This window comes from Apus apus, chromosome 1 (genome assembly GCF_020740795.1).
Source record: "Apus apus isolate bApuApu2 chromosome 1, bApuApu2.pri.cur, whole genome shotgun sequence".
Taxonomy (NCBI): Eukaryota; Metazoa; Chordata; class Aves; order Apodiformes; family Apodidae; genus Apus; species Apus apus.
The window spans coordinates 2,837,772-2,849,286 of NC_067282.1; positions in this window are offsets into that span (position 1 = coordinate 2,837,772).

Here is an 11,515-nt window from a genome sequence, read left to right on the forward strand (position 1 = left end):
GCCTACACTCAATTTCCACCTACACTTTTCCACTCAATTAACTCCTCCAAGGCTCAGTTTCATTACTTCACAAAAATCCAATAATTACACTGCAGTGTGGTGTTTTGGGCAACCTTAGATGACAGGGGCTTCGATATTCAAACACTGATAATTCATTTAAACACTGTAAACCAATGAATAATAATGATTAATTGGCTGTGATTTCCATGATTATCTAGTGACAATGGCTACTCGTTCTCCTCTGCCCTCCCTGTGATACAATCCCTGTGAACTATGAGTCCAGCCAGAATTTATAGGAAAACTGAACAACAGAGATGCCACTAACTCTGCAGCAAGAGTGTTATCAATAATTGGGTAGAGAAAATGCAATGACAATGGAAAAAGAACAGTGAAAGCCACTGTCCTGCACTCCTCATCCATGTGCACCCCAGACTGATTGTCCCCTGCACTACCTGGCACTTTGCAAAGTGGAAACTGAGACCTGAAAGTGCCCCAGGAAAAGAGTGTCTGCTACCTTAAATGACCTGTGTCAGCGCTCTGGCTGATTTCTCATGTCCCTTTGGCTGTTTTCCAAGCCTCCCCAATGGGGGACAATCCTCCCACTGTGAGAAAAATGTAATATTTGGCTCGTTAAATCCACTATCACTTCTGTGGCTGATAATCAGGGAACTGCTTATCTCTTAAACAGCCCGAGTGAGGAGCAGGCAGCCAAAGAGTCTGCATGAGTAACGTTGCTGAATCAGCCAAAAAACCCTCCCCTGAGCTGCTGTGCAACCTCTCCTCACCCTCCCAGCCTATCTCCCCTCTCCAGGACACAGTGAGAGAAGGCCTGTGCTCCCAGGGACCGCTTGAGCCTCAGCCCTGTCCCCTCTACCTCTTTGCTTTGCTGGAGTGTAACCATAATATTGCAGAGGCAACAAAAACCCTGGTGAGGTCTGGGTCATTCTTCCTCACTGGGAAGGAATGGACCCCACCCAGTGCAGACCTTAGGCAGGACATCCACTGATTTATTGCAGTATTGACTGCAAAACTGGCTCCATCATCACTTGCTCCTTCATCCACAAGCACCAAACCTAATTCTTTTCTGGAGTGTTCCCATCAGGCAAAAACCACAGCTTTCTCCAGGACCCTGAAAGAGAAATGGGGCTGCTTCTGTTGACTAATCAGGCATGATATATAGAAAAGGCTCATTTGTGACAGCCCAGCTGCCCATCGGACCAGCTGTCCTGGGTTTGTGATGTTAGCAATGATCCTTGGACCATTCCCCAAATCAGATGTGGTGAGCCATGCTTTCTGGGGCAGGTTTCTTCTGTTGGATAAGGCAGCACCAAACATCAGAGTGATCTATCTGGCTACTGAGTCATCACTACCAGCCCAAGTGAACTAACACGTTGGCTGGTTCCAGTTTTATCAGGAGTTTTCCTAACTTAATAGAGGGGAAAGCTGTAGAACAGCTATGTCACCTCCCAGTCCTTCAACCTTTGACTTCACTCTGAGCTTGGCAACATAGAGAGACATTGGTAGGGCATGAACTGATCCTGTGTGAGGTCATGTGCCCATGAAAGCTCCTTGATGGAAGCTGTGAGCTCAGGCTCATGAAACCATGTAGATTCCAGCCAGAGCTGGCTTGAGGCTGAGCTCATCTCATGGGTGGAGCAAACGTGTGTCTGTCTGCACTCATCCATGGAGACGTACCCTTGGGGATGTCAACGAGAAAGAGACAGAGCTGACGGGGAGGGTTGTCCAGTGCCTTTCCCTAGAAACATTTTCCCTGGCACAGGGCTCGTCTGGAGCAACCCTCCCCGGGGGGATGTTTCCTTACTGGAGGAATGTGCTCCCAGCCTGACACAGTGTTGAGTTACAGAGACATGATTTGTGGCACATGTTGCTGCACGGAAGGAAAACGGTAGCACCGAGTAGCCTGGGTCTGGGGAAGGCAGGATTTATGCCCCACCCTTGTATCCAAGAGCACCCTGGAGAGGCAGCAAGTCTGCTGCTGAGCCACCCTCCCCCCCCGGTTGTTTTCACTGCTCCATCCCTCTCTCCTAGTCTCCATTGCAATGAAGAGCTGCTCTTCAGTGTTATCCAAGCATTGTTAAACCACAGAAAGATGCTCTATCACAACACCCTTGGGGTCCAGATGCTTTTTGGAAGTCACACATGACCCAAAGGAGGGAGGCAGACATTCATCCATTTATCAGAACAACATATGGAAGCCCCATTTGGCTCAGCTTTGGTTGAGGAGCCAATTGGTCTGGTTGCTAGAGTGGAAGCCTCGTGTTTATCCTTTGCCCCAGGGCATCTCGAAAGATGAGAGAATGGCTGTTGCAAGGAAATTCATCAAAGAATTCATCCAAGATGCATACGACCTGGGGTTGGTGTAGAGCTCCTACCTTGTGCACATTTTCACTCTTGGCCAAGGCAAAATGCATTTTGTTGCAAAAAGGGAGTGTGAGCTACTGGCAAACACTGCAGGGTGAGAACTATGTGCAAGCAGATATTTACTGGATAAGGATCCTTCAAACTTGCATTATTTCTCTCTGTACTTCGAGGGACTAATGCAGGTCCTCCCCATCTATGGAAGGAGCCAAGTTGTGCTTCTCTCTCCCCATTTTTGGTTGAGTTTGAATGGAAGTTCTTCAGACATTTCATGACACACGCCTGGCCCAGGGCAGTCCTGATCCTTGCAAGACTCTTACTGTGACTTAATATGGACAAGTGCTCACCTGAGGAGAGAAAATAAATTGTTCTTTCTCCACCAAGGTCCAAAGAAAGCATTGATTTTAAAGTGAATTGTATTCAGATTCAGATGGCTTAAAAGGAACTTTCCAAGTTTGTAAGTTATCAGTAGCTACTTTGAAGTCCTCTGCGTGTGCTGTGGACACACACTCCATAAAGTGATGGAGGAAACAAATACTTTTACCTCTGCTTGGTGCTCCTGACACTGACATGGTCAAAATCAACAGATTCAGGAGAATTTAACAAATAAATAAATAAATAATCCCATGAAGATTTGACCTTCTACCTTTCCAAGAGGGCTATGGTGTTTTTTTAATGCCTATATTATGAACAGTCAAGACTAGACACCATTTCCCCTTGGTCTGCATCCTGTTTTTGAGAACAATAGCTACATTTTTGACATAGTGCCAGCCCATAATTCATGCTTGCCTGCATTCTTTAGGGCAGAGGCTTAGCCAATATTATAATATTTTGAAGCACTGTAATGAGTGTTCCAATTAGAGCAGATTTTCTTTTTTTTTTTTTTCCTGATCAATAATATTATGTCTAAAATTCTAAATGTTTTAGGAATAATAAATAAGGAAGAGAGGCCTCATCTCTTGAAGAAATATTGCTGCATAAATTCCCTTGACCTAATCTCCAGGCCACTCAGATCTAACATAGTTCAAAAGTTCAGCTTGGGATCAGGCTTGTTTGAGTTGATGTCCTGTTTGGGACAGACAGCTTGGAATGGATGGGAAAAATCCAGTGAAGAACAGAGGGAGAGGAAGGCAGTGCCCAGTATGGATTAAACAGAATAGCTGGGGGAAAAGAAGAGCAAAAAAATGCATTAAAAGAATGAATAGTCTCTACAAAGCCTCACTTTTTATAGAATCATTGAATTATCCTGGTTGGAAGGAACCTTGATGATCATCAAGGCCAACCATTATCTAAATCCACCAACCATAACCTGATTTACCAGTTCAGTGCTTAAATCATGTCCCTAAGCACTATATCTACATTTCTTTTAAACACTTCCAGGGATGGTGACTCCACCACCTCCCTGGGCAGCCTGTGCCACTGCCCAACCACTCTTTGGTAAATAAATTCTTCCTAATATCCAGTCTAAACTTCCCCTGGTGCAGCTTCAGGCCATTTCCTCTCATCCTGTCATTCATGTGGGAGAAGAGCCCAACTCCCACTTCCTTACAACCTCCTTTCAGGTAGTTGTAGAGAGCAATGAGGTCTCCCCTCAGCCTCTTCTTCTTCAAACTAAACAATCCCAGTTCCCTCAGACTCTCCTCACAGGGCTTATTCTCCAGACTTTTCACCAGCTTGGTAGCTCCTCTGGACCTGCTTCAGCAACTCGACATCCTTCTGGTCGTGAGGGGCCCAGAACTGGACACAGTACTCAAGGTACTTTTGATGGTGTCACCAACTTTCACCCAGGTTGTCCTCTGAGCACAGTCCAAAAAGCTGCTGGATCCATCAAACCTGTTGAGTGTGACCTCATGTCATTGCCAGTCCCATATGTGTTGTTGGTACCATTTATACAGCAAAAAGTGAGGGCTGACAGGAGTAGTATCATCACTGGTGAGAATGAAACTGTCCCACCTAAGGGTTGCTCCCAAGCAGGAGCCAGTTGAATTGTCCTTGGAGAAAAAAGCACATTTTTCATTCATAGAACAAGAATGATTCAGGCAGCCAGGCTGATCTGAAAACACTCTGGGATAATTAAAGTTGTCTCAGAAGTCCTGAATAATTCACATTCCAGCATCTGTAAGCCCAAATAGATGGGAAAATGTCTGCTCTGCTCTCCATGCATAAAGCCTCTTCCAGGAGTCAGTCTCTGCTGGATCTCCCTGGGTTCAGGGCTGATTCCAACATACATTTACATCTGTGTAACCACCAAGACTATAAAGATCCACCCAACATTTGACTTACACTTTCTGTGCATTTCTTCCTTCTTCCCTGCTGATTCAGAATGCTTAAAACAGCCTGTTTCTGTTTATATGCTTTAATTCTCCCCCTTCCAATGTTAACCAATTCTCATAACCTTTCTGCAAAGGTCCTGTTTTTCACACCTTTCCCAGTTGCTGCTGCATCCCCTCTGAACTCTCCCACAGTGTCAGGCTGGAAAATGTTGCCAGGTTTTGTAACCTCAGCCTTGAGAGAAAGTACCAGGGATCTTGAGGAACACATTTGGGAGCTCTGCAGAAGGGAGGCAGCAGAAGGGGGATAGAAACAGCTGCCATGGAGATGGGTCTCATGTCATAATAAATTATCCTTAGTCAGGATACAAAAGATAGTGGATGCAGTCTTAGCCTGTTCCAACTGTCAAGTAAAACATGAAGATGATTTGAACTGCTTCACAAGTAAGGAGGAGCACAGGGAGCTGTGAGGATATGGTTGGTGAACAGGTTGTAGCTTGATCTCATTCATTTACAACCTCTTCAGAAACTAAACTGATTGAACCAGAAAAAAGATCTCCACACCTTCCCAGTGCAGACAGTACCTTGTGTCTTTATTTCTGACTTGTGGGGGTACAAAGACTACAGTGGAAAAGCAAGGGAGCTTTGGATGTTTGTATGCAAAACCTTAGCCATGTCTTAATTGTGTCTTTTAGACCTTAACTGAATAAAGCTCTTTTTATTTTATTGAGGGAGGAAAGTTAAGGAGATCTACTCATTTAATTTGATGCAAATAAAGCAAGATCTTTCTTTGAGCTAAGACTTGATTCCCATAACAACTCTTCCACAAGAACAACATCCCAACAGACAAGTTGTGAAATAAGAAGTGGTAAGAAAAAAAAAACCCAACATATGAGCCATAAGGTGCAGAAAGCATTTCTCCACAGACAACAGCAAGTGGTTGGTGTAACCTTGCAGCAGTCAGGTACTTTGCTAGGAGACATCTGGGAATACTTTGTGTGGGTGAGTAGAGAGCTGTACTGTAGGAGGTGCACGATGCAAATCGAGTGAAGTACAACATACAGTTCAATCTAGTTATCAGATCCTCCTCTGTGTACTGCTGCTCAGCCATTTCACAGGATCACAGAATGGCCCTGGCTGGAGGAGACCTCCAAGATCATCCAGTCCAGCCTTAAGCTCACCACTAAACCATGTCCCTAAGCACCAGGTCCACGTGCTGTTTAAATGCCTCCAGAGATGGTGACTCCACCACCACCCTGGGCAACCTATTCCAATGCCTGACAACCCTTTCAGTGAAGAAATGCTTCCTAATATCTCACCTAAACCTCCCCTGGCACAGCTTACATCCATTCCCTCTGGTCCTAACACACGTCACCAGGGAGAAGAGGCTGTCCCCCTCATCACACCAACCTCCTTTCAGGTAGTTGTAGAGAGCAGTGAGGTCTTCCCTCAGCTCCTCTTCTCCAGACTAAACAGTCTCAGCTCCCTCAGCCACTCCTCACAGGGCTTGTGCTCTAGGTCCTTCACAAGCCTCGTTGCCCTTTCCTGGACATGCTCCAACACTTCCAGGTGCTTCTTATAGTGAGGAGCCCAGAACTGAGCATGATATTCAAGGTGTGGTCTCACCAGCATGGAATACAGGGGAACAATCACCTCCCTATTCTTGCTGGCCACAGTGTTCCTAATACTGGCCAGGATGTCACTGGCCTTCTTGGCCACCTGTGTGCACTGCTGGCTCATATCTAGTCAACTCTCAATCAACACTCCCAGGTCCTTTTCCAACCTGCTGCTTCCCAACCACACATCACCAAGTCAGTAGCTAACCATGGGGTTGTTATGACCCAAGTGCAGGACCCAACACTTGGCCTTGTTGAACCCTGTGCAATTAACCTTGGCCCACTGATCTAACCTGTCTAGGTCCTGCTGTAGAGCTTCCCTACCCTCCAGCAGATCAACACACCCACCTTGCTTGGTGTCATCTGAAAATTTACTGAGGGAGAATTCAATCCCCTCATCCAGGTCATTAATAAAGATACTAAAGAGAGCAGGTCCCAGCCCTGAACCCTGGGGAACACCACTCGTGACCGGACACCAGCCAGAAAGCGGCACATTCTGTAGTGCAAAAACACATGACGGCATCTCACTTTTATTGCATTTACTTGGAAGCCTCCTGATGAACAGTCTAAGGAAGTGGGAGGTTGGAAAAGCCTTTGCACTGTGGGAAAACAGGAAAAACAGATAGCATGACATTGGATGTGCACAGGCAGAGAGTTGTGCAAGCCTTCCTGGTCGAAAGCTGGTCTTGATTTCTGGTTTTGATCAGTCGAAGAGGACAAGCTGACATGAGACTTCACAGAGCAGATCTAACACATGGACCAGTTAAAGTAAAGGACTCCAAGTGCCTGCTTTTCAAATTAATTCTGACTTCTTATCCAATAGTGTGTTTGACACCCTGGCAGATGCTGCCTGGCCTCCAGCTGACACCCAAGAATAACCAGGTTTCCTCTCCACCCTGTATCACACATGTGAACTCTGTACTGATGTAGCCCAGACCCCAGGAGCATCCCAAATGGCATTTATTTTTTGCCATGGACAGAGGAGGGCACTGCTTGAGGAGCAGAAAATACCCATCTGGGTAGGGAAGAGAACTGAATCACCAATCTAGGCATGGAGTGATCATGGCAACTCTATTTCCAGCTACAATTTGTACACAGCTTTATCTAGCAGTGATGCTCCAGCAGTATCTCCCAGCTTAGGGGGCTTGGCAGAGGGCTGCTCAACATGAGGATCCTGTTGGAGGTCACACACATATGGATGGTTTCATGCCATCAGCAGCATTTTGGAAGATGCCAAGGAGCAGACTGTTCAGTGCACTGGGAATTTCAGCATCATACATAGTCCTCTACACACTTTAGGCACCAGATGGAGGAAGCAACAGCTGAACGAGGACTGTAAAGATTTAGATATTGGATTTAAATATTGAGAGTGGTAATTAAGGCAACCAAATCCTTTGCTGGATCTTCACCCCACTGAGAATCCTTCACCCCAAAAAAGTAAGGAGCTCCAGTCAGAGGTGATGGGTCCACTTCAGCAAGGCAATTAGCTTGTCTGATGTCTGTGGTGAAACACAAGGGACAGATTAGAGGAAACATATGGTCTTGAATCACATAAGTAAGGCAAGAACCATATGCTAAGGTCTATTACAAAGAGCTTTTTCCAAGAATAAACAACAATTAATGAAGCTGGGGTTTTGAAACTCTTCAGTCTGTGGCTCTTGCCAGAATTTTTTGTCGCATTTTAGTCTGAAAGGCAGTGGAGTCATAAAACTTGTAAATATTATTTAAAAGCACCAATTATTATACAAGGACTGGTGGTGGAAGGAAGTTTTACAATAAAAAAAACATTTTGGGATTAAAATCTTGCCTCATAGGTCTCTCCTGGAATTTCAAAAGGTTACTGCCATTATTTTATTTGCTGTTCTTCCTGTGTCCCAGCACTACTTGCTCTGCTAAAACATGAAAAGTTTTATTAGGTCCAACATTTTCTTTGTATTTTTTTTTGGCTTTGTTTTGTTTTAGTGACCATTGAGGGGGGGATGTTACTTCACATTAGCTGTTTGAAGCATTTCCTTATCTTCTCTAGAAACAAAGATAATAAACCCAAAACTGAATGTTGCAACAACTATTTTTTATTGCATGAGAATTTTTTATTTTTCCTTGCTACAGGAGGAATAAATGAATTGACACTGAATTCCTGGCCTTGCAGAGCAAACATTTCCCAGCTTCTCTCTTTTCAACATTTTCATGGAAAATTCGGAAAACTTTCCTTTTCATTTTGAGCTATAAAAAAAGACTAAAAAAAAGAAAAAAAAAAAAAAAGAAAGGGAAATGTGATGTGAACTCAGACTTCCACAGTCTGACTAACTCTGGCCACATCTGGTATTATCAGCCACTTTTACCATCTGTCCAGACACTTCTTCTGTCAAATCCCTGCATAGCTTTAGGGAGTAGATGCTTCTGACAGACTCTGCTGCCCACAAGTTTCTCTACTCTCTCCCTCACCCAACTGCATGGTCCTTTCTTCTTGTTTTACAAAGACTCTGGGAGCAATTCAGATTGGAAGAGGCTTCTGTAGAGCTCTAGCCCAGCTCCCTGATCAAAGCAGGGCCAAACACAATGGCAAAAGTGGCTGCTCACAGCATCCCCTATTTCTGCTCTTCTTTTAGCTGTCTCCTAGGCTCTCTTCCCACTTTTCCACTCAAGGAGATGAGCTGAAGCTTCACAGATCTCCTTTAAACTCCTGAGCTGAAGAGAAGTAGGTAGGTATCTGTTGCTGTGTGTTCCTCTGGAGTGTTTTCAGCTCTCCATTGCTGAGAGGGTCTTACACCAACACTTTGGTTTGTCCTTTTCCTTTCTATCACCCTGAGCTTCCTGATGGCTCTCAACTCCTCACATCCCCCTTTCTTCTTGTTTCTTGGCAAAATGTTTTTGGACCTTCACCCATCCATGATCCATGAGAATCATAGCATCACAGAATCATCCTGGTTGGAAGGGACCTTGAAGATCATCAAGTCCAACCATAACCTAAATCCCCCACCATAACCTGATTTACCTGTTCAGTGCTTGAATCATGTCCCTAAGCACTATATCTACATTTCTTTTAAACTCTTCCAGGGATGGTGACTCCACCACCACCCTGGGCAGCCTGTTCCACTGTCCAACCACTCTTTGGGTAAAGAAATTCTCTCTAATATGAGAACAAATGCTGCTCTGCTTGATTAGCTGCAACGTTGTCAGAAAGCTGCACAAGTTGGACTTAATTTCTGTTCTTTCTGTATGGATATTTTTCCTCTTCAATTCAAATTAAGCCACAGCACCAGGTGAATGATTGCTCTGTGAGTGAGAAGATAGAATAACAGAATGGTTTGGTTGGAATGGACCCTAAAAGATCACTTACTTACAACTCCCCTGCATGGGCAGGGACACCTCCCACCAGCCCAGGCTGCTCTAAGCCCCATCCAACCTGCCCTTCAACACTGCCAGGGATGGGGCAGCCACAGCTTCCCTGGGCAACCTGGGCCAGGGTCTCACCACAGTAAAGAATTTCTTCCCAATGTCTCAGCTCCATCTCCCCTCTTTCGGCTTAAAACCTTCCCCCCTCATCCCATCCCTCCCTGCCCTTGTCCCAAGCTCCTCCCCAGCTTTCCTGGAGCCCTTTCAGGCGCTGGAAGGTGCTCTCAGGTCTCTCTGGAGCCTTCTCTTCTCGAGGCTGAACACCCCAACTCTCCCAGCCTGGCTCCAGAGCAGAGCTGCTCCAGCCCTTGGATCATCTATGTGGCATTCTCTGGATTTGTTCCAACAGCTCCATGTACTTCTTGTGTTGGGGACCCCAGACATGAAGATAAAATCTCCTGCTTTCACCTGCTGCTTTTGATGCAGCCCAGGACACAGTTGGTTTCTGGGGTCCAAGGCACATTGCTGGCTCATGTTGAGCTTCTCATCAACGAGCACCCCCTAGTCCTTCTCCTCAGGGCTGCTCTCCATACATTCTCCACCCAGCCTGTGTTTGAGGTTTGGATTGCACCAACCCACAGGCAGGACTTTACACTTGACCTTGTTGAACTTCATGAAATTTGCCTGGGCCCACCTCTCACAGAGACTGCAGGGCAGAGGAGGTACTGGTGGACAGCTTTGCTGTAGTTCAGCTGTTCAGTAGCTCAGCACAGCTCTGACAGAGCAGTCAGCTATCATTACAAAGCTCTAAGAATTATATATCACAGAATCACATAATGTCAGGGACTGGAAGGGACCTCCAAAGACCATTGAGTCCAACCCCCCTGCCAGAGCAGAACCAAAAACACTAAGGGAGATCACTCAGAAATGCATCCAGACTGGTCTTGAAAGTCTCCAGAGAAGGAGACTCTAGAACCTCTCTGGGCAGCCTGTCCCAGGGCTCTGTCACCCTCACAGGAAAGAAATTCTTCCTCATGTTGAGGTGGAACTTCCTGTGCTCCAGTTTGAATCCATTGCCCCTCGTCCTATTACAGGGCACAAGTGAAAAGAGCTTGTCCCTGCCTTCTTGGTGCCCTCATGTATTTATAGACATTAATTAGATCCCCCCTCAGTCTTCTCCTCTCTAGACTGAACAGCCCCAGGTCTCTCAGCCTTTCCTCATAAGGCAGGTGTTCCATATATAAATACATATATATATATATATATGTATATACATCTGGACAACCTGGATCTTGTATGAGAAATACTACAGAGCCTTGGTTTTGAGAAGAGACAGACCCAGTTTTCTGGAAAATCAGACTTGTTTCAAGGTTAGTGGGCTGCAGGCTGAAAATTTAGGCATCTGAAAGCAATAATGGATCACTTTTGAAAATCTTGGTCAAATTGCTTCACACAGAAATAGGAATACACAAGCACCAAGGGGTGGTTGTTATTATACAATATCATTTAGCACAGGGTGTTCTAATTCAGGTTAAACAAAGCTCATCTTGAAGTGCTATATTCCTTACAGTAGCCTCTGCGTGTCCTATCACAGAGTAGGCATGGGTTAATGGAAAATAACAGATAAGGCCATTGCAAGGTGAGCCATGTTTTTCTCTTATGTGGAGATTCTGAGGATTTAGGTTGTGTTTTTTGGTTTGTTTCTTTCCAGAGGGTACTGGGTTTCTTCAAGATGGCACTGAATGGCACGGGGAATAGACAGGAACAGGAAAGGACTTTTCTGGGCTCTGCAAATACTAGAGGGTACTTACTGGGTTTGATATCAATGCAGGGCTAAGCAGGGTTCCCTGCAGAGAGGTCTGTAACCAGAGGCTCTGGGGCTCTGCTGGAGTATTGCTATGTCTTGGCTGTGCA